Here is a 22,632-nt window from a genome sequence, read left to right as displayed (position 1 = left end):
GAAGAAATTCTATACAGACTTATGAAGAAACAGAATAAAAAAGTAAAATGTAGTAAATATGTGTATTATATCTAATTCAATTTAAGCGTACGGTGCAGAATGAGCGTATAGTGAAGAAAAATGATGGGAAAGGAATTATGAATAGAAAAGATAAATACCAGCATGAAAAATGATATAATATTGTGATGGGTTAATTGTTTAATTGTTATTTGCATATGTAGGAGCCAAAGGGTGCAATTTTTAAGAGAAAAGTTTTCAAACCATACATGACTTACAATTCAGATTCTGCCACTTGGAGCCCTACAGCTTTGGACATGTTATTTGAAATCCGTGTGCCACAGGGTACTTAGTTATACAATGAAGATTATAGTACTATCTATTTCATAATTTTGTGAGGATTAAAAGGTGCAATTGTTTGGACTATAGTATGTGGTCAGTAGATAAATGTGGATAATAATACAATAAAATAATAATAAACAACCATAGTGAATGTAAAGCTAATAAACAGGAAGAAAAACAATGTGGACACAAGGTTTATAAGGTCAAGCACTAAATGTATAAGTTATTGCCCTGAACCTCCTAAAGAGTAAAGACTTGAAGTTTAATAAGTCCAATTAAAGGATAGAAATAATGATTGTAATAAAACAATTTAATAGAAGGTAGCATTATTGAAATCCCCATAGTTAATATTAATAGAACAGTCATGAGTATAGTTTGATGAATATTAACACACTGACATTGTTTTTATATATTTCAAGTTGAATTGAGACTTTTGAAAAATTTTTAAGACTATCTTTTCAGCCTCTTCTATTTATTATCATAGGAAAAAAACTGTTTGCTAAGGAATAAAAAGCTAAAAATTTAAAAGTATGATTTTTGATAAAATGGACAATATTGACTTTTTTTCTTCAAACTTATTGATAATTAATGCCTGTGTCTGGAGTAGAAAAAGTTATTTTCAGCTGAACCCTTATTGGTTTTACTAGAAGATTCAGAGTGTTATTTTCAAGGACTCTATTGTCTTTTCTCTAAAAATGAAATATGGATATATTTTAAATGTATGCCCTTTAGCCTTTTGTTTCTCTTTACTGTTTAGTGCCTGTTTGATATAAGATTAGGCTTTGTGTCAGTGAGGAAACTATTCTTCAGATTTACATTGCAGCTATTTCTAACAATGTGTGACTAGAGAGTGGTAACAGAGGTAAGTAATACTCAGTATTTGCTCTTAAAATTTTCTTAATATATGACAAATATAGTGCTATATTGAAATAATACATCACATATGTGCTTTAATTTTTAAAGAATATTCAGTAAAATTATGGTCAGGATGTTAGACTGAATTAGTTGTCTTTCAAATCTTCATTTTAAACACATAGAAATTTACAAAATACAATAAACATAGATTTAAAATAAGAATCAAGAAAAAAGCAAAGAAAGAGAAATCTCATGTTCCAATCATGAAGAGAAACATCTTTATTGCAATCAACCAGAATATTGATATAAAAGAACCCATATAAAACAGTATATAATAAACAAGCTGGTTGGGAAACATTCATAACTCATCTGCAGTATAGATTTGGAACTGAACCCCAAAAACCTAGATAAAAGAAAAGGTTAGGCTATTCCACTGTAAAAGAGAGATTAAATATATATGGCACATTGATCCAGGGATATTGAATAGACATAGGCCACTTGTGCCCTGTTGGTGGGAACGTAAGTGGGTAAAGCCTCTATGGAAAACAGTATGAAGATTTCTCAAAAATTTAAAAATATAGCTAACATACAACCCAGCAATTCCACTCCTGGGTATTTAGCCAAAGAAAACTAAAACAATAATTTGAAAAGATATATGAACCCCTCTGTTCTTTGCAGCATTATTTACAGTAGCCAAGATATGGAAGCCCCCTAATTGTCCATCAATAGATGAATAAATAAGAAAGGTGTGGTATTTATATACAATGGAATATTACTCAGCCATAAAATAGAATAAAATCTTACCATTTGTGACAACATGAATGTATCTAGAGGGTATTATGTTATGTGAAATAAGTCATACAGAGAAAAACAAGTATGGTGTGATTTCACTTATATGTATGGATTCTAAACAAAACAAAACAAGTGAACAATCATAACAAAAGAAAAACAGAGTCATAGACGCAGAGATAAAACAGGTGGTTGTCAGAGAGGAGTGGGGGGAAAAGATAGATAGGTGAGGGAGATTAAGAGAGACAAACTTTCAGTTACAAAATAAATAAGTCAAGGGATGAAATATACAGTGTGGGAAAAATCATCAATAATAATATAATGTCTTTATTTAGTGATAGATGGTAACTAGACTTATTGTGGTGATCATTTTGTAATGTACAGAAATATTGAATCACTATGTTGTGCACCAGGATCTAACGTAGTGTTGTAGGTCTATTATACACCATAAACAAACTAACTAACTAATAGAAAAAGAGATTAGATTTGTGACTACTACAGTGGTGGGGGGAAGGATAGGATGAAGAGAGTCAAAAGGTACAAACTTCCAGTTATAAGATAAATACGTACAAGGAATGTAAAGTACAACATGATAAATATAATTAACAGTGTTATATGCACAAATGAAAGTTGTAAAGAGAAAAAATAATAGTTCTTATCACAAAGACATTTTTTTCTTTTGTTTTGTATAAGATGATGGATGTTCACTAAACTTATTTTGGTAATCATTTCATGTTTTCTGTAAGTCTAATCATTTTGTGGTACATCTTAAACTTATACAGTTCTGTATGCCAATTATCTCTAGATAAAGCTGGGAAAAAATTACTCAGATAAATGATCACTGAAAACATCCCAAATTTGTCAAGAGACATAAACACACAGATGAAAGGAGCTGAGAAAATCTTAATATAAATAAACCCTATGAAATCCACACCAAGACACATCATAATCACATTTCTGTGGGGTTTTTTTTTGAAGCAAAGAAAACAGTCTGAGGATGACAAGATGAAAAAAAAAAAAAAAAAACAAACAAAAAAAACACCTTATGAGATCTTACCTGTAGAGGAAAAGTAGTTTTAATGACAGTAGACTTCTTGCCAAAACCATGGAAGTTAGAAGTGGCACAATATCAAGAACTGAAAAATATTGTCAACCAGAACCAATATCCTAGAAAATATACTTCTGCAATGAAGGAGAAATCAAAACATTCTCAGGTAAAGGGATACAAAAATAGTTTCTCACTAACAGACCTAATGCTAAAGGAATGACTAAAGGAAGTTCTCTAAACAGGAATTGATAAGAGATGGAAATTTGCAATGCCGGGAAGGAAAGAAAGAGACACAGTATGTAAAAATGTGGATAAATTCGATAGGCTTTCTTTCTCCTCTTGATTTTCTAACTTTTGTTTTATACTTGAAGTAAAAATTATAGCATTGTGTGATGTGGTTCCATATATAGAGAAAATATTTGATAATTATCCTGTAAATGGGGTAAGATAAAGAGTTGTAGAAAGAGGTAAGCATTCTATACTCCATTTAGACTGGTAAAATAATGATGCTAGTAGACTATGATGTTTTGTATATATACTGAAATACTCAGAACAACCACTAAAAGTAGATATAAAAGGAGATACACTGAACAAAAGTGTAGATAAATTAATATTAAATTCTAAAAAGTGTTCAAGTGTGAAAGTAGAAAAAACAGAGAAAGAAAAATCAGAAAAAATGAAATGAAAGACTTAATCCTTAACATATCAATAATTACACTGAATGTAAAGAGTACAGCTACAATAACTACTAGACAGAAATTGGCAGAATATTTTTAATGGCCCAAATATATCCTCTCTCCAAGACAATAACTTTAATTATGAAATATAGGCAATTTATATTCTATATAGCTAAAGCATAGAATATATATCATACAAATATTAATCAAACAAAACTGTGACTTTTTATATTACTACCATAGAAAGTAGTTATTAGAGCAAAGAAGATTATGAGACAATGTTAAAATGGTCAACCTATTAAGAAGACTTGGCACTCCTAAATATGTATAAGCCAAACAACACAGCTGCAAAATGTATGAAGTGAAAGCTGATAGAACTAAAAGGAGAAATAGACAAAGTCACACTTATGGATAGCAAGACTCTTTTCTCAAAAATTGATAAAACAAATAGATGGAAAATTAGCAAGAATATCAGACAACTCAAAATCACTATCAAGCAGCAGGATAAAATAGGTATTTATACAACACTCCACCCAACAAATAGCAGAATACTCAATTTTTTTTCAAGTGTGCAAGGAATATATAAAAGATAGATTATATACTGGACCATAAAACAAACCACAACCAACCAAAAATAATTGAAATCATATAAATTGTGTTCTGTAACCACAATGGAATCAGACTAGAAATCAATAAAGTTAACAGGAAAATCTCCTGAAATGTAGACAATAAATAATGGACTTCTAAATAACACATAGGTCAAGGAATGAAGTCTCAAAGGAAATTTTAAAATACATTGATCTATATGAAAATGAAAATACAGCTTATAAAAATCTATGGGTCACAACTATAGCAGTGTTGACAGGGACATTTTAGCTCTAAATGAATATATTGCAAAAGAGGACAAGTCTCAAATCAATAATATAAGCTCACACCTCAAGAACCTAGAAAAAAATACAGCAAAAAATAAACAACAACAGAAAAAAGCAAGCAGAAGAAGGTAAGTAATAAAGGGCCAAAGTCAACGAAACAGAAAAACAATAAAGAAAAATCAATGAAGCAAAGAACTTGTTCTTTGAAGAGATTGATAAAGTTGACAAATAAAAAAAGAAAAGATACAAATTGTTAATAGTGAGAATAAAACATGATACACTATCGTTATTGTAGTTATCAAAAATTAAGGAAATTGAATTCGTAACTTAGAACTTTTCCAAAATGGAATTTTCAGGCCCAGATGATTTCACTGAAGAATTTAACAACTGTTGGAAGAGAAATTATCACCAATTCTACACAATCATTTTAAGAAATGGAAGAAAAGGGATACTTCCTAACTCATTATTTGAAGTTAGTATTATCATGCTACCAAAGTCAAAGTACATTAAAAAAAAAAAGAAAAAAAAGAAAAAGAAAACGACATGAACTACATGTCAATATCTCTCATGGATGTAGAGGCAAAACTCCTTAGCAAAATATTACCAAAGCAATAAATATTATTTAGCAATAAACAGGAAGAATTATAAGAAATGATCAAGTGGGGTTTATTCTGGGCATACAAGTCTGGCTGAATATTCAAAAATCAATCAATGTAATCCACCCTATTAGGTTAATAAGGAAAGAATACATGATCATTTCAATCAATGAAAAAATAATTTGATAAAATTCAGCATCCATTTATGATAACAACTATCAGAAAATTAGAATAGAGGAAAACTTCATTAACTTGAGAAAGAACATTTTAAAAACCCCACAGTTAACATTATACTTAATTGTCAAAAAGACTTTCCCACAAGATCAAGAAGTAGGCAAAGATTTCTTCTCTTACTACTATTATTCAACATCGTACTTGACGTTTCAGCAAATGCAATGAGGCAAGAAGAGGAAATAAAAATGCATACAGGTTGGAAAGGAAGAAATAAAACAGTCTCTATTTTCAGATGACATGATTGTCTGCAGAGAACTGCAGTAATCTAAAAAAGAAAACTCCCTACAACTGGCTCATTGTGAATTCAGTAACTTAAGAAGATACAGAACAAATGCATACAAATCCATTGTATTTCTCCATATTAGCAATGAGCACATGGACAATGAAATTTAAAATACCATATGATTTATAATTGCTGCACCAGAAGAGGTCAAAACATAACTTAAAATATCAAAGTTTAAGAGCAATACAAAATACAAAGTTAACTAGGAAAAAATTCAAACGACATGCGAGGAAATTTTTAAAAATTTCTTATAATCAAAACCACCATAAAGGTTTTTGAGGAACCTGATAAGATTAATATAAATTGTAAAAAAAGTACAAATGAATAAAAATAACCAAGGGAATTCTGATAAAGAAAATTAATATGTGAAGTTTTGCCTATCAGAATCAAAAAGTTTTATAAAACTATAACAATTAAGAGAGTGTCATATTGACTCGAAGAATTACAAATTGGTCAGTGGAACAGAATAGAGACCCAGAAACAGTCACATATGGGTGTGCATACTAAGTATATGATAAAAATGATACTACTGAGCAATGGGAAATGATGGAGTCCTTAAAAAATTTAGACTGGTGAAAATGATTATGTGAAAAATAAAATAAAATAATTGGTGAAATACAGACCTATATGTGAAAGGAAACACTTTAAAAAACTGTACACAACAAACAAAATCCACAACTTTTTAGGGAACAAGATAAAAATTATATTTTATCATTTCAGTATAAGTAGCACTTGTCAATGAATAAATTTTAAAATGTTAACACTAACAGAAAATCTTGAAACATTCAATTGCATTACATTTAAGCAACCTGGTTTATCAAAAAGTATTATAGACAGAAAATGAAAAAAATATTTTTTTGAGAGAAGATATGTGCAGCATGTATATTTGACAAATAATCTGGGTTTGAAAAATGTAAAGGATGGCTATAAAGGGCAAACCTATAAAAATAGACAAAGACACGAAATGGCTTCCTCTACCATGAGGTATTATTTCATACCTGGTAGATTGACGAAAACAAAGCGTGACTGCCAAATTTAGCAAAAATGTGGAACACGCGATCACTTCTAGGACAGGCATTTCAAGAGGAATTATTAGTTCAGTGGGCAGAGGGTAGAGGGCTTCTACCCTCTAGAAGCCTGAAGAAGAGAGGTGGTGGCCAAATCATGTATGTCTTTGAATCACATTGGATTGTATCCAAAGACAATGACAGGCAATTTGAGTATTTTAAGAAAAGTGACTGACCTATCAGTTTCATGTTTTTTAAAGAAAATAGTAGGTAGCTTAAAGAGTAAACTAGAGAAGGGTTAGAGAAAAGGCAACCATCAACATCAGAGTGAACAGTAGATGTTTAACATTGGAGAAAATAAGAAATGTTAGTATAAAAAAATATTATTTTCCTAAACTTAAAGTCTTGACATAGTTACACGGTTAAATTAGTATTTTATTACTAATTACAAAATTACATTATTATGTAACAGGAGGAATGAAGAATCCCTGGAGCAGTTTTTAATCATTTTCTTGTTTCCCAATAATAATTTGATTAGAGCCTTGTTACTAACTTAAGAATTTTTAATTGATGACTTATGGCCTAAAGGATTTCTTAACCAAGTACATTACAAACCTATTGTGCAATTAGTAATAATTTAATGATTCAAGTAACAATTTTCTAAATTATTGCATATAATAGGTTTCCTAGATTAAGCCTATTACATTTTACATGATTTTAAAATTTTATTTTGAAACTATAATCCATCTGTTCCCAACTATAAAGCTTTATAAGATGACTCCCACCTCCAGATAGACTCTATGAATATAGGAAACAATATAATAATTGGATCCTTTTGTTTTTCTTAATCCTAAAATTCAAAATAGTTATTTCCTCTAATTAACATTCATGTGCTTTTACATTTCATAGGAATCCCATTTAATTACAAGATTTTGGCAATATATTAGAAACTCTATGACAAGACAGTTGAATAAGGCAAAGAAAACAAACTATTAAGAATTCTTATTTTCAGATTTCTATTTTTCCATTTCACCATGTTAAGCATTTCACCCTCTTTAAGCAGTTTGGTTTAGTCCTTTGGCTTATTATTTGTTAGGGGCAAGATGACTGCTACAGTTAGAGAAACCACATTTTCATTGACTATGTCCAAAGCTTGAGGAGGGGTGAAGAGAAACATATGGGCATTTTCCTCATGCCACTCTTGTTTCCATCAGGGAGGAAAGTCTTTTCTAAAATCTCTGAAGCAGTCTTTATGTGTCATTGTCCTTCCCATAACCAATCCCTAGCAGAGGCATAGGGTCACCATGATCAGCTCAGGCACATCATGACATGTCCCTTGGAGGTGAACACATTACTTCTCAAACAAAACTGATAGTGTGAAAGAATAAAGACTGATCAGTTATCTGCAATAGAAATGATGTTGGCATTATGGGGGAGGTTAACTAACATTTCTTGAAGGCCACCTATGTCTCTTGTGAAGCTGTAAAATTTATGTAGGTTAGGGGAGAGGAAGAGAGGGAATCAGGTATTTAAAAAAGAATACTACGGTGTGTTTTTTTCTTCTATTTTATTTAAATGTTAACACCTTCAACATATTTAATATATTTAAAGGTTTAAATGTTAATTCATTTAAAAACCTGAATTCAATTAACACAATATTGCAAAAAGATGTTGAAAACGCAGAAGCTATGTGCAACATTTCAAAAGCTTCTGCATTTTAAATTAATTTAATTGTTGTTTTAGAATGCATAGGTAATTGGATATGGATGTAGGTACGTGGGACAAGTTTCAAGGAAATATGCATGAGAGATGTATCGAGAACAAAGTTTTCAAAATTTAAGTTTTGGTACAAACAAAGTAGTAAGATAAAAAGTAAATTTGGAAATACTAGGGTGAACTTTGATGAAATAAACACTGATTAAAGCATTTATTGTATGTCATATTGTTTCCTTTCTGATATTTAGAGTTTATACTCCTTTGTACTGCTCAGCTCATACTTAGCACACTGCATTCACATGTCCATTCAAAGCTATCCCTTTTGTATTTTACCGTACTTTGTTTTATATTATTCCATTTCATTTTAGGAGTGTATTCCCTCCTTTCTTCTGGTCTGCTTCCCTGTACCTCTCCGTCCCCATAACTACCTATTCTCCTTATTTAATATGCTCTGAAATCTTATGAAATCTTATCAAATATTGAGTGTAGTTGAGGGTGTATGCTTTAATTTATAGACATGATATTTAAATATGAATCATTATTTTGTTCCTCTTTCATTCTTAACACCAATATTTGGAGATATACCCATGCTTCTTTATATGTTTCCAAGTTGTTACTTCTTACCATTTAGAAGTATTCAGCTCACCACATTTTACTTATGTGTTCTCCATGTAATGCTCAGTTTTGAAGCCTGTGACTACTCTTGTTATAAAGAATGATGATGTGATATGCCCTTCCACAAGGGTCAGGTTTTTTTTTTTACAATTTGCCCATAAGTGGGATTAGTTTGTATATTAGTATACAGTTTGAGACCACTTTAGGGGTTTAGTGGGTGGTATTTAACCAGAGAATTGGGTTAACAAAACTCTTGAAAGGGCTTGAGTAAATAATATCCAGAAAGATTGCTATCAGCTCTCAGAATCCCTCCCAGCTTCCATAGCATCAGGAAGTGGAGGATCTGAAAAACAAACAAAAAATACCCTCCTATGTTCATGGGTAGGTAACTCACAGGAAGACTTTGAGAAGCTATTGGAAAACTTCACATCTGCTGAGTCCCATATCATTGCCTGCTGCTATCACAACAGCCCCTTCTACCATCCACATCACAATGTGATTGCTTCTTTTTGGAGGAATATTAAAAAGAACTAGGATAGCAATAAATTTTGGAAAATGTATGCCCAGACTCCATCTTCTGTGCTACAGAGGAGAATGTAGAAGAGAGTGAAGATTACATTTTTTTTCAAAAAGCAATAGTTAGCATATCAGGATTAAGCATGCATAATTTAGATAAATGTTGCTTTACTGAAGTCTACAAATGATTTGTTATCTTACATATTCTTGGTAAAGCCTAAAATTAATCTCCTCGTGTCTCTGCCATTTACTTGAAATGATGCACATTTTTGTCATTCAAGGTAGATGAAAACTAGCATCTTACAATTGTTTTTATCTATATTTCTCTAATTTCTAGTTAGAGGATCTACTCATGTGCTTGTTAGCCATTCTGGCTTGTATGTCTAACAAGTCATTAATATGTAGTGATTATCTTCTATTGGTTTTCCTAATTATTTTTTTTTTAACTTAGATTTTCTTAGTATTTTTTAGATATTCATCCATTGGCCATTTTAGATGTCATAAATATCTTCTCCCAGTCACATCTGTCTCTTAACATCAATTAACATCTACTGAATAGAAATCATTATTAATAATTTTGGGTACTTAAAAAAATTACCCCCCGAACCTTTGATATATAGTCCTCCATGTTTTCTTCAATTAGCTTACGATGTTTACCTTTGGGGAACTTTCATTAATATGGAGCTTGATATCGTGATTTTCAATAAAACACAAATACTCTGCCCAGCAGTAATGTGACTGCCTGTTTTATGTAATTGAATTTGTAGGCACCGTTTTATAACATCATGTTAAGAGTTTTACTGTATCTTCTGAAAGTTTGATCTGTGCTTATAAATGTGTTTAATGCTGCTTGACATCTTTGCTTATTAACCTAAAAATGGATCTGCTGGGGTATACCCTTCTCAAAACTGAGGATGTTTTCTCTGCACTCTCCCTTTAATAATCATGGAAGAGGGAAACACCCATCAAACTTCTTTTGGCTGGAGGAGGGTAACTTTATGATGGAGATATGAACTAAAAATAAACTTCCCCCAGGTAGACAGAAATAAAGATGCCATGTCATGTTTCAGTAATACCTATAACACACTCCTCCACGCCCCACTCCTTCATGAATACAGCATCTTGGAGGTGGGCGAGAGACTCAGTTACTGTTTAAAGTAGCTGCATCTTAGTTATACACGGATCAATCATTCAGAATGGCTCTAAGTACAGAATAAAATAAAAAATATTACTATAAAAAAAGTTGAAACCACAATCATGTCTTAGTTCACGGGCAGAAGTAAAGTTGAAATAGCATCATTTATTTTATATTTTGGAATTCATTATTTTGCTTTAAAAAGAACAAAAATCATATGTATTCATAGCCTTTTCACCTACCCACCCCACTCACTACAGATTTTGTCTCCGCCTGCTCAGTCTCTGGGTATTTGCTGTCCCTATTATTGGTAAAAGGAGGGGAAATAGAACTGGCAGAACCAGGAGGTCTATACTGAGTCATATCATGAAGTAGAGTTGGTGTAAGAAGAGAAACTAAGAGGATAATGAGAAGGTAGAAAAAGAAGGAATAGAGCACTAAACAAACCAGGAACATATGTGATCCAAGAGTGGGAATATTTAGAAAATGAGAGCTATTTAGGTGACTGCTGGGCCTGTGAAATGATAAAAGAGGACTTTTGGAAAGGAGATGTGAGACAGAACTCGTAAAAGACTATTAAAAACGTCTGTGTCTGAGGAGGAGATTTGCTCTTTTAATGCTTTACAGAGGCTTAAATACTTAAATTGCCTTTCAATTTTCTAAGCAAGTATGGCGATTATTTAATTATAATTGTGCTCAAACTTGGCTGAGCATAGCTCAGATTTATATGGGTTCATTTAATTCATTTTACCCTTAGAACAAAAATTTCTAAAATGTAAATGTGCCATCAGGTGATATTCCCTTAACTTATTAAGGTGTGTGTGCATGTGTGCGTGTGTGTGTGTGTGTAAAACTTTAGAAGACTTAATGGTAATGATAATTTCCCTACTGATTATATGGAATGCTGTGTCACATTGTTGAAGCATATGCTTAATAAGTAATGGAAAAGTCCCTTTTAGAAAATGCTGGCTCAAAAAGGTTACCATTGAAGCCTGTATTCCTAAAACCTAAGTAGCTAAATGCTTTCTATACAATTAACTAACATTAGCTATTTTAATGGTTATAAGTAATGAATCAAATCTAGATGTGTGGACACATTATCACTATGGACATAGTGATAAATGTTTTAATCTTAGCACAATTAGCAAAATCATTCTGATTTATAAAACTGACATTACCCAAAACTAGTGGTTTCTAAAAGGTGGTCCTAGGACTCTGGGGTCCCAAAGACCCTTTTAGGAGGGTCTTTTTCTCTGCTGTTTTATTTCATTAAAACAAATACATCAAAATTTTGATGACCTGTTCATGTTTTCCATTGCTTTTGAGGCACATTTATATCTGCAACACATCTGTGTATACTCCCAGCCTCTTTGAACCAAATCAAAAATCAGTTTTTCATTCTTATTTTCTTTTAGTTCTTTGAACTTGATGCATTTATACATGCCCCACTTCTTGAAGTTCTCTCCAGCTTTGGCTTCCTTGACATCTTTTTAAGTAGTTCTCCTCCTTCATACACAATATCACCTTCTCAGCATCCATTATGGATTCTTACTTATCTATGACTCTAAAACGGGCTGTTCACCAAGGTTCCATCTTTGGCCCTGACCGCTTCTCATGACATCATTCTAAAGATATAAATCTACTATTCCATGCATCAGCTACCGACTATAGCTTCTCACTTTCAAAACAAGATCTATGACCTTAAACATAGATATTCAATTTTATTTGGTACACTTCCTTAAGTATTGCACAATTGAATCTATATCACTATCTCCAAAATGAAATATTATTTATTACTAAATACATCCCTTAAAGACTGCATCTCAGCTAAACCCACTATTTTTTGAGCAACTGGAGTTCCCCCTTTGTTCCCCTTAGCACAATGTGCTCAGTGTAACGTCTTATTTACTTGTCTACCTCTTCCCATGAAATCTAAGATTTGGGATGGCAGAGTCTGTTTCTTGTCTGTTTTGTTCACCATGTTATACTAGTTCTGCTCTCCAAGAAGAAAAGAGCTAATGCCTGGTGACTCTTCCCTGTCACCCTCCTGCATGACAATTACTCTGCAAGTCCTTTTGATTCCTCATCCTAAAAGTCTCTGGAATCTGCTGCCCTGCCACATTTTTGTTTCCTCTTTTATGATCTATGGCTACAAAATATTATAACAGCTCCCTATCTGATTTTTCTGCTTCAAACATATTTATCTACAGAATTACCTCCTTCTGATTAAAACTTTGCAATGATTCCAGTTCCTTAAGATGATATATAAGTAATTTCTGAATGGAGCTGTTACTTCAATGTCATTTCCTGCTCTGCACTTCCCAGGGGCTGCAGCATCTACCCATATTCATTAACATTCCAGAACACATGAATTTGAGACAGTACACTGTGTTCCTATCACAGAGGTGAATAGACATAGATATTGATATAGGTATAAATACAGATATCCATACAGATATAGGCATGGATATAGATGTATAGATGTAGATATATAGATGTAGACATAGATACTTTCAGTCACTTGGAGCCAATTCTTTTACTCATTCTGAGCCAATTCAAATGCATGTCCTTGGTGAAGGACTTCTTTCAATGCACAGAGAGGTGTTCTCCCATGTCATTCTATAGAATACTGAGAATATCTCTGTTAAAGCTCTTTGGACTTTGCATTTACATGTTTGGACTATAAGCTCCTTGAGAGTTGAGATGGTATATGACACAGTATCACATAATCAGTAGTAAAAGCATTTGTAAAGGAATGTGTCAATTTAAAAATGACAATTTGTATTAATTATCATATTAATCTACCATATGAAGAAAAATCAATTTAATTTTAAATATAGCTATCCGAGTATCAGTGGTAAAAAGAACTTCAAATTAGGAATCCTGTAAATAAAAATTTATTTCCGAACTCTTTCCTTAAATATAAGGCCATTAAGTAATACTTAACGTAAAATCATAAATCCCTAGATAGGAAATAGAAGAAATAAATATTTTCTTATATGAAGTATAATTCAAGAAACACTTGGAACACTGCTCTCTTCTATTTTTAATTTTTAACTGGTAAGTATATTATATATTAAAAAAGGGTTTATAGTTGAGAATGTGATTTTTGTTAACACCCAAATTGCTCTGAGAGTTTAACATTAAAATGTTTTGAGTTTGAACTTTTGTATAAGAATTGAAGATACTTATTTGGAAACTTCTTTTTATAGAAAATAATCATGACATTGGTGTGTGACAGAAACAAAAGAATGCAACCTCAAATCTAAGTATATAGAGAAAGACAAGCTTAATGTACTTGGGTATTTCTAGTAGACTCAGCTCTGCCTTTGGTAAGCAAGACAGTAATCCCACTAAGACAAGTCCAACTGAGTTATCAGAAAGAATGCCTCCTGCTTTTTTATGCCATATTAACTTTTTTCAGCATTAAAATGGTTCCTGTGCTTTCATTTAAAAAACACTTGTGTGCACAGTCTGCAGTCAAGAGTTAGTAAAAACTGAAGCATAAACACAGTTTACTCAATTACAAATTATATCAAAGTCAACAATTTAGAATTTAAAAAGAATAAGATGTATTTTCTACCCCTTCACAAAGATCATATATTATTTTGAAGTAACTAATACAGTTGAGAACAAATCAGGATAAGGTTCATGTTTATATTACTCAGTCTAAGAGAATCAGGGAAGCTGGAACTCTAATTCAGGTCATATGGGAATACAGATAAAGAAAAAGAAAGGGAGGATGAAATATGCAATCCTGTTTTGGGTGTGGATAGATGTAGCTTGTCATGAGTGTCCTCTGCTTCACCAGGAGAACACATGCAAGGGATTACCAACAGGCAAACTTGACCTGGGAAGCAGAGGTGGTGGCCTGGAGAGGAAATAGGCTATAGAGTCTCAATCCTCCCTGTGAGTCCTCCATGAATCTGGAAATTGGGTTATTTTTACCCTTATTAAAAGAGTAATATTTTGGTCAGAAAACTGAAGTTTTTTTCCCATTATTCATCTAAAACTGAAAAAGCTCTAATTTAATGACTTCCTATTAAAGTTTTCAAAGTTCTCCTAGTCAAACATGCAGTTATCACTAATACTAATAGATCATTACACATTGACTGTGCTGATTTCCACCGTAAAACAACCATGGTTTTACCCTTCAGGGCTTTTCAATGTTGGTGGCATTGTCCTAAGGCTCACTATCAGTGTAGAATACCTACTGCTGTCATTTTTCAGCAAACATTGTCAATTTTTTTTGTCTCATATTGTTTTCCAGTGTGTTTTGATATGATTTCTTCTGCTGCTGGGTTCTTATCAGTATCTGCTCTCTCATTAGCACAAGCCTGAGCTGACATGATGCCACCTTGTTCAGCCTTCTGGCTTTCCTTGGGACTGTCCAACAGAGACTCCTCTTTCTTCACTACAAGACTGTCAGCCCTGTGCCAGCTAATAATTAAGAATCGGTTAATGTTTGATAATAAAATTGCATTATTTTGTACTTGGGGACCTGAAGTACAATAATTTATTTTCATCTCATTAGGAATATCTCTTCACCAACTGCAACTGAAAGCAAGTTCACAGAGTATGATTCTCTCCTTTCATATAAAGTTTGTGTACATATGTAAATGATGTGGCACAGGAAATAATGAGAGGTGTATAAAAGCAGTGCCATGGAATGATACCATATTGATTAATTTTGTCACCATATTAAATGGGCCTGGGTTCTTACAAGAAAGGAGCTATTAAGCACAAAATATTGGTGTTATGTCTGTATTTGCATAGCTTATAAATTATATCTCAAAATTTCACAGACAAAAAGCAAGTTTTTACCATTGTCAGCAGCAAAGCCAAAGCAGCTATTCCAGAGGGGGCCTCCTTCATTAAGAAAACAATTGCCAGTGGAGTCCTAATCCCTTCACTATTACCAGTTACCATGAGTGAAGGTTGGTGGTGGGTCAGGTAGAAAGAACATAGCCCGATTTCTGGGTACCAGGCTGAAGCTGACATGGTGACAGGAAACTGATTTTTTTTTTTTTAATTTACAAAGAGCAAACCTGATATAAATAGAATTGATAACAAATACATTTGGAACACCAAAATGTAATCTCTTCTGAACAAAGCAGCACTTATTGTGAAAAGTATGTATTTTCCTCCAAAATCCTGGGCTGTCAAGTGCCAATTAGCATGTTGAATCAAGTATTATTTAGGCAAAACACTAGAATGACAGATTTCACTTTTTGAAGTGCTGAAACAAAAGTTTTGTTAAAACCTCTTATTCATCTTTGTATAGTGCTTGGAGTAGTAAGTTCCTAATAAATGTCACTTGAATGAATCATATATCCCTGAGAATAAACAAGAATGCCATAAACTGCCAACTAATAAGTGCCAACTAATAAGTTTAATATGGCATTTACCTTGTTATGCACTTGTGCTAAAATTATTTTCCATTTATTGGATTCTCTGTACACGAGGTCTGTTCTTTGCATCTGGTACTTTTTAAGTGGTGATTTGATTGATTTACTCTAATTAAAATAAGGGTTGCTTTAGTGAACTGGTTAAGAACACATGGTGGATGCAGGTTACTTCAGTTTGAGTTTCAGCTAGACTATTAAGATAAAATGGACAGTTCATCTAAAGCATACCTATTTCAATGCCTAATGTATAGTTAGCCCTCAACCAATGATGATAGCTCTTACTTTAAGTGCAAGATCACCTGTTAAACATTTGACACATTGCAACTTCATGATGTGTTTATTAGATGCTGTATTTTAAGTTGTTTATACATAACCCTTCTTATAGCCTCAATTGCTAATTTGGGGGTTCTTCTGAGTTCCCTAAAAAAATCAGAAAATCCCCAGGACAGAACCTAAATGACACTCCTAATTAGAACATGATTGCCATCTAGTGGTAACAATTGCTAACTACAGGTTTACTGGTGAACAGAAAAGGAGGTGGTGAAAATGTTCTCCTTCTGCATAATGCAGTCTGCTGGAGTGCATCTCAGACAGACAAATGAGGTTTCCTACATGTACAATACCCAACCAATAAAAAGGTTTGAATACACATTTAATCAGAGTGTGGGGGAAATTTAGTTGCTGGTCCACAGGAAGCATACAGTCTAGTTCGATATAGAAAGACCTATATAAAATTCTTAAGCTGAATTATAAATACGAATTAGGAAAAAAAATAAACAAACTATGAGTCCAGATATAAAAGAGGCTAGGAAGAGCTGAAGAAAGATGAGTATAGCATTTGATAGCAAAAATTTTTTGAAGGAAGATTATTCCGATTTGGTTCAAAAAGTCAAAGAAAAGTCTAGTTAAAGTATCTGGGAGACAGGAAAGAAGTGGGAAGTAAGGTGCAATACACATAAGAAAATCCTTTAAAGTCAATTAGACAGAATATAACAAGCCATTAGAAATTTTTATCCCAGATTGAGAAGATTGGTGTGTAAACAGAGACTATTTGGAGACATGAGTTCACGAACAGAGAGATCCTAGGTTTTGTTTCTTTACAGAAACAGCTTTATATGAGAAGATCTTGGTAATGGAGTGCTATACAAAATGGAAATTAGACATCTATAAAAGCAAGTGTATTAAAATTGATAGGCATTCTTATACTGAAGGCTTATCTAAGAAAAAAATGTAAGTGCTTATCTAAATGAAGCTACTGGATGGAAACTAATAATAAATAAACTTTACTTTTGAATTCATATGATTTCAACTTTTACCCCTGTTTTCTAAAATCTTAGTTTAACTGCCAGTGATTTTTAGTTCTTTCCTAAGGAAGAACATTTTTGTTAGACCAAGATGTCACAGAGGGTGAACATGAGGACCACTTACAGGAGGTCAGTTATGTCCACAACCTCTGTAAGCAAAAGCTGGTACTATGAGCCTTGAAACAGTCAAATTAGAGCTCTCTCTCTCACACCGCTTGATGGCTGTGGTTGCAGATGTTATCAAGACATCCACAAAGTAGGCTATGGTCTTTAGTGTTGGTAACTGAAGCAGCTGTTAAATTAATTAAGTCAGTATATTTTCCAAGTCTGATTAAGATATGTTTATTTCTGCTTTCACAAAACAGCTGTGATGTAAATATTAAAACTGATGTTCTAAGAAACCTAAAATAAAATTAAAATCATCATATGATGTCCAGTTCAAGTAAAAGTTTACTTTTGGATCGTCATGTTTATATTTATAGGGAATACTAGTGTATATGGACAGTGCAAGATTTTAAAGTGTTTAATTTTATTTCTAAGTATTTTCACGTTCACTATTCTTTCTTTTAAATTTTTATTTGACATTTTATTTTTTTTTCTTTTCTCTTTTTTGGGCTGCATTGGGTCTTAACTGTGGCACACAGGATATTTCATTGTGGTGAGGGCTTCTCTCTAGTTGTGGCGCATGGGCTCTGTAGTTTGCAGCACACGGGCTTCAGTAGTTGTGGTATGTGGGCTTAGTTGCCCTGGGGCATGGGAGATTTTAGTTCCCCAACCAGGGATCCAACCTATGTTCCCTGCATTGGAAGGTGGATTCTTTACCACTGGACCACCAGGGAAGTCCCTCACTATACTTTTTAACAGAGTATAGAGGACTAAAACATCAAAACAGAATATGCAAATGCTGAAAGTGGCTTTATTAAGCAAAGAAGGTGATCCAAGAAAAAGGACTGAACTTGAATTGAGTATTGCTCTGTGTTTCCCTGTTTTATGGTACAATTTGTTGGGATATAACCTTAGTTATGTTCTTTTAACAAGAACCTGGAACTTTCAGTCATACGAAAGGAGAGAAAAAAGAGGGCATGATTTAAAGAAAAAATCTGTAACACAAATAAGACAAAAGCTTAGAGGCAACTCAACTGCTACAGATGTGCTACATCTGCTCACTTGCCCACTGGGGACCAGGAGATAAAGAGATTAAGACATTTACACAAAGATGGTTAGACAACAAGGTCAGATAAGCAACATGACAGCTAGATCCAGGTACCCTAACCATAGTATGGAGAAAATGACCCACTAAACCACTTAAACAGTATTTTAATTGATTTAACGTTCAAATGCTATTTTATCAGGGAAGACTATGAGCTGGTTATTTTTAAAATGTCAGTAACATTCTGAAATAGAAACATAAGAGCTTTTAATAATGAATTTTCAAAGTAAACAGCATTAGCATTTTATAAGAGGGAATGAATATTCTTATGTCTTTTAATTACAATTGTAAGTCAGGACAATATTTTAAAATCCCATTTTCACATGAGAATAAGAGAAAATCTTAGTTATGATGTATGTGAGAAGATTTGAAAAACATGAGTTAACTTCTTCTTGGCAGACCTCCTACAAGGAAAATTTTTTTCTTCTTTCTACTTCATGCATTGTTTTTCTAATTTCAAATGTTGAACTGCGTATACTTGAACACTGTGGATATGATAAGATACCAAGGTGAACATGATCCATACAGCCCTCACTTTCCAAACACAACAATTTAACAATATGCAGCACAAAGATAAACTACATCATAGCAAAATTCCAAAATTTTCAGGAAGATGTATAAGTCAAAAAGACTAATATAGCCACATATAGCACATATGTGGATGTTAATGTAGAATATATAGTATTAATATAGAATATATAATTGCCTAATATTATTAAATGGAACAGTATAAATTATAAAAGAAATGAAAATAATTATAGTCACATATCCTGAGTCTTGATGAAATGTGTCCATATGACCCAGTGACCCTTAAATTAATTATTGAAGTTAACATTCTAAATTTGAAATAACAGAAATTAACCAGATTCATCCTTTCCTTTCTTTCCCTCTAAATTATCAGATGCTCTCAAAAGGAAAAGTGCTATTACATCATCTCTTTGTTTCAAAAATATGTTTCTGCCCAATTCTTGTAATAATATCACTTCCTTTATAAAAAGTCAAAAACATCATAACCCTTTATAAAGAATCTTTTATTAAAAAGGAGAAAGATTTAATCCATCTATATTATTTAAAACATAAATTTCCTTGTTCATGTTAATTGTGGGAGGGTACCATGAATCATGTGACTGATAGTGTTTCCTTCTTTACATTGGCTACTATCTTCAAGGCAAACTGAAGGCCATTTCTAACAAAATGTAAATGAATTTTTCTCTCTAAACCTCATTCCTGGCTCATTCCTGGTATATATCTCTCCTACTATAATACCACTTTACCCTATGTCTTGATGTGACTGACCTACATTTTTGATTAATTTTTTAATTGAAAAATTTTCTGAAAGCCAATTTAAATCCTTTCTAAAACAACACGAGTTGAAATAAAATATATGAACTACAGGAGAGAATGACTCAAATGCCAATTATCAAATCACATGTAATATAAAGGTGTTCTAGGAAGTGAAGCAAACTATAAGTTCAATCTCTGTATCCCAAGGCTAAATGTGCTCAATTATAATAAACATTTAAAGACAAAAATCCCATTGCACAATAAAAAAATACTTTAAGCTGTTAGACTTTCAATCTATTTTGTGATATATTTAAAGAGGTTATAAAAGTCCTGGTGATTCTCTCTGTGAACCAACAGCCTGATGCTGGAGCCAGCGAAGCAGAGAAAAAGCCCAGAGAAGTCGAATCTCGGCAACAATCCCTCAGTTAACACTTAAAGAAAATAACGTAATTACTGGAAAGTGGGAAGAAGAAAATAAAAGGTATGGAAGGGTAGAGAAGCATTAAATGTGAGCACACAAATTTGTCTTTGCTATGGAACAAGAAATCAGCCCAGATCCTGAGGGTAGCCATTAAAAGCAGAGACTGGCAGTTTGTACAACATGTGTGGATGAATGAGAAGAAACCAAGAAACATGAAAAAGACTAATTTTAATTACCAGAAAAGCTGCAAAATCAAGAACACAGAGCTAGTGGTAGGAAGGCTTCCAACTACAGGCTGCATGGCACTGTCCTCTCCTTGCCAATTAGATCCAGTGAGACCCCATCGGGGGATTAAGTGAGAGAAGAATCAGCCTCAGTGCAGGGTCAGGCTGGACTCAAACACACATGAAAAGCACACACCAGCCGGCAGCGGGTGTGACCTGAGGCTCTCACACAGTTTCAGAGATGGACGTACAGAAATAGCTAACAGTATGTGGGATTGCCTTCCCATTAGGGACGGGTGCTAACTCCATGATCTGTGGAAATATATTGCAAAAGAAATGTAACATAATTTGACAAACAATTACATCAAAGGAATGGAGAGAATTAGAGAAGGACTCAGAGAGAGGAAAAGTAGAAGGAGGACTGGCTGAACAATGGCACTAAATCTGCCACACTGTGGATTTACTACCTGTGTTGTTTCCAATTACATCCATTGCGATATAAAAATTCAGAAAAGGGGCTGCTGTCTGAGGCTAAGCCGACTATTTCCTTAGCTTATTTAGAAGTGACCCCGGGGCGGGCGGGGAATCAAGGAGAAATAAAAACAGTGAGTCTAACAGTCCAGAGATAAAGTGTATAAACAAAGACTAGTGCTTCCAAGGCAGGACCTGAGGAAATTCTCCAAAGTGGGAAAGTCCACTCTCGAGCCAATCTCAGGGAACGCAGCAGTCGGTGCTGCCGCGGGAGGTAAAGGCGCCTGACTCTGGGAATCGTAGAGAAGAGAGACGGCAGCCGGCGAGAGGGCAAGGGACTCATCCGAGATGCCCCGTGCGGTCGGTCGCCGTCGTGTCTTCGCTGGAATCTGTGATTGAAATTCGGGAATGTTGCGGGTCAGAAAACGGGGGCGAGGCGGGATCCGGAGTTAGGCGCGGAGGGAAATAGCAGCAGACTAGCGAGACGCGTAGGGACTCATCGAAAACCCTTCCAGAGGCAAAGGGACCTACACGCTCCAGGATGCACTAACTGAAGCCTGGCGGCGGGGAGGCAGAGGCGGCGGTGGGGCGGCACAGGCGGCGGTGGGGCGGGGGCGGGGGCGGGGGCGGGGGCGGGGAGGGGCGCGGGCCGCGCGGGGCCGCACAGCCAGTCAGAGGCTCGGCGCGCGGGCCGCGCTGACGCATTGGCCGGAACGCTCGGGCCCCAAACGCTCCAGCCCGAGGAGGCGCCGCACCTACTTCCGAATATAACCAACTACGGAGCTGGGGAGCGTGGCTACGAGGAGGCTGCCTCCAAAGTGCAGTGAAAGCGCCCGGAGGGAAGGATGCGTTACCTGGGTCCCCTCCTCAGGGAGCGGCCGGGCGAGGTGGAGGATTCCCTCTGAAGGATTAAAAACTCGGCAGTTGTCTTCTGCCACAGGCTGGGGAGGACCCGAGCAACTGCTCCATTTGAACTGTGCCAACGGGCAGGAGGATGGGAGACGGGAATTGAGAGTCACGGACGAAGGACAGGGGAGTCTGGCGTCTGCTTGGTAAGTGGCTGGCATTCCTTCGCCGGTGACTGCTGTCTGTGATTGTGCATTTGGTCTCCCAGGCTCTGACAGTTTGTGACACGCTCGCTTCTGCAAAGCCATCCTTTCTTGCCGTGTTGCCAGAATTTTAAAACTGTCACATAAAGCTGCTTGTTGTTGTTGTTGTTGTTTTTGTTTTTTTAATCAAACGTCATTTTTCTCTGCTGGGATTTCAGGTCAGAAAAGTTGAGGCAAGACTAAATATAACCTATTTGTGTTATCTTGTAATGTCATCCAGAATGAGAGTAAACAATTCCTACAGCTAAACTGTAAGGTGACAGATGCGAGGAGAGGGTAAGAATTTTTCTACAAAAGAAACTAAATGTTCAAAAAATAGGATGTCTTTCTCAGCTACTGGATGCATGTCTTCTGACTGAGGAGTGTGTTTGTGAGAATAGAGCCCAGATAACTGGGCATTTGGCAGTGCAATAACTTGTTAAATTCAGTAGGGATATTCTGTAAGTGGAGTTCTACAAAGTTCGAGAGACTGAAAAAACAGTATCTTGGATTATGGTGAGGTGTTTTCTCAATGTTGTA

General features: G+C 34.4%; 1 protein-coding gene across 2 annotated transcripts in view; it reads left to right on the top strand.

Annotated features, from left to right (window-relative positions):
- Positions 1 to 21,675: 21,675 nt before the first annotated feature.
- The window catches only part of CNTN5 (contactin 5), a 1,356,013-nt gene continuing 1,355,056 nt past the window's right edge, over positions 21,676 to 22,632 (top strand). For both annotated transcript variants that reach the window (XM_067038233.1, XM_067038231.1), the window contains exon 1: positions 21,676 to 22,056. The gene's annotated coding sequence lies outside the window, so the exon portion shown is untranslated. The remainder of the gene's footprint in view (positions 22,057 to 22,632) is intronic.

The sequence above is a fragment of the Kogia breviceps genome, chromosome 7 (assembly GCF_026419965.1).
Source record: "Kogia breviceps isolate mKogBre1 chromosome 7, mKogBre1 haplotype 1, whole genome shotgun sequence".
NCBI lineage: Eukaryota > Metazoa > Chordata > Mammalia > Artiodactyla > Physeteridae > Kogia > Kogia breviceps.
This window is presented reverse-complemented; position numbering and strand designations above follow the sequence as displayed.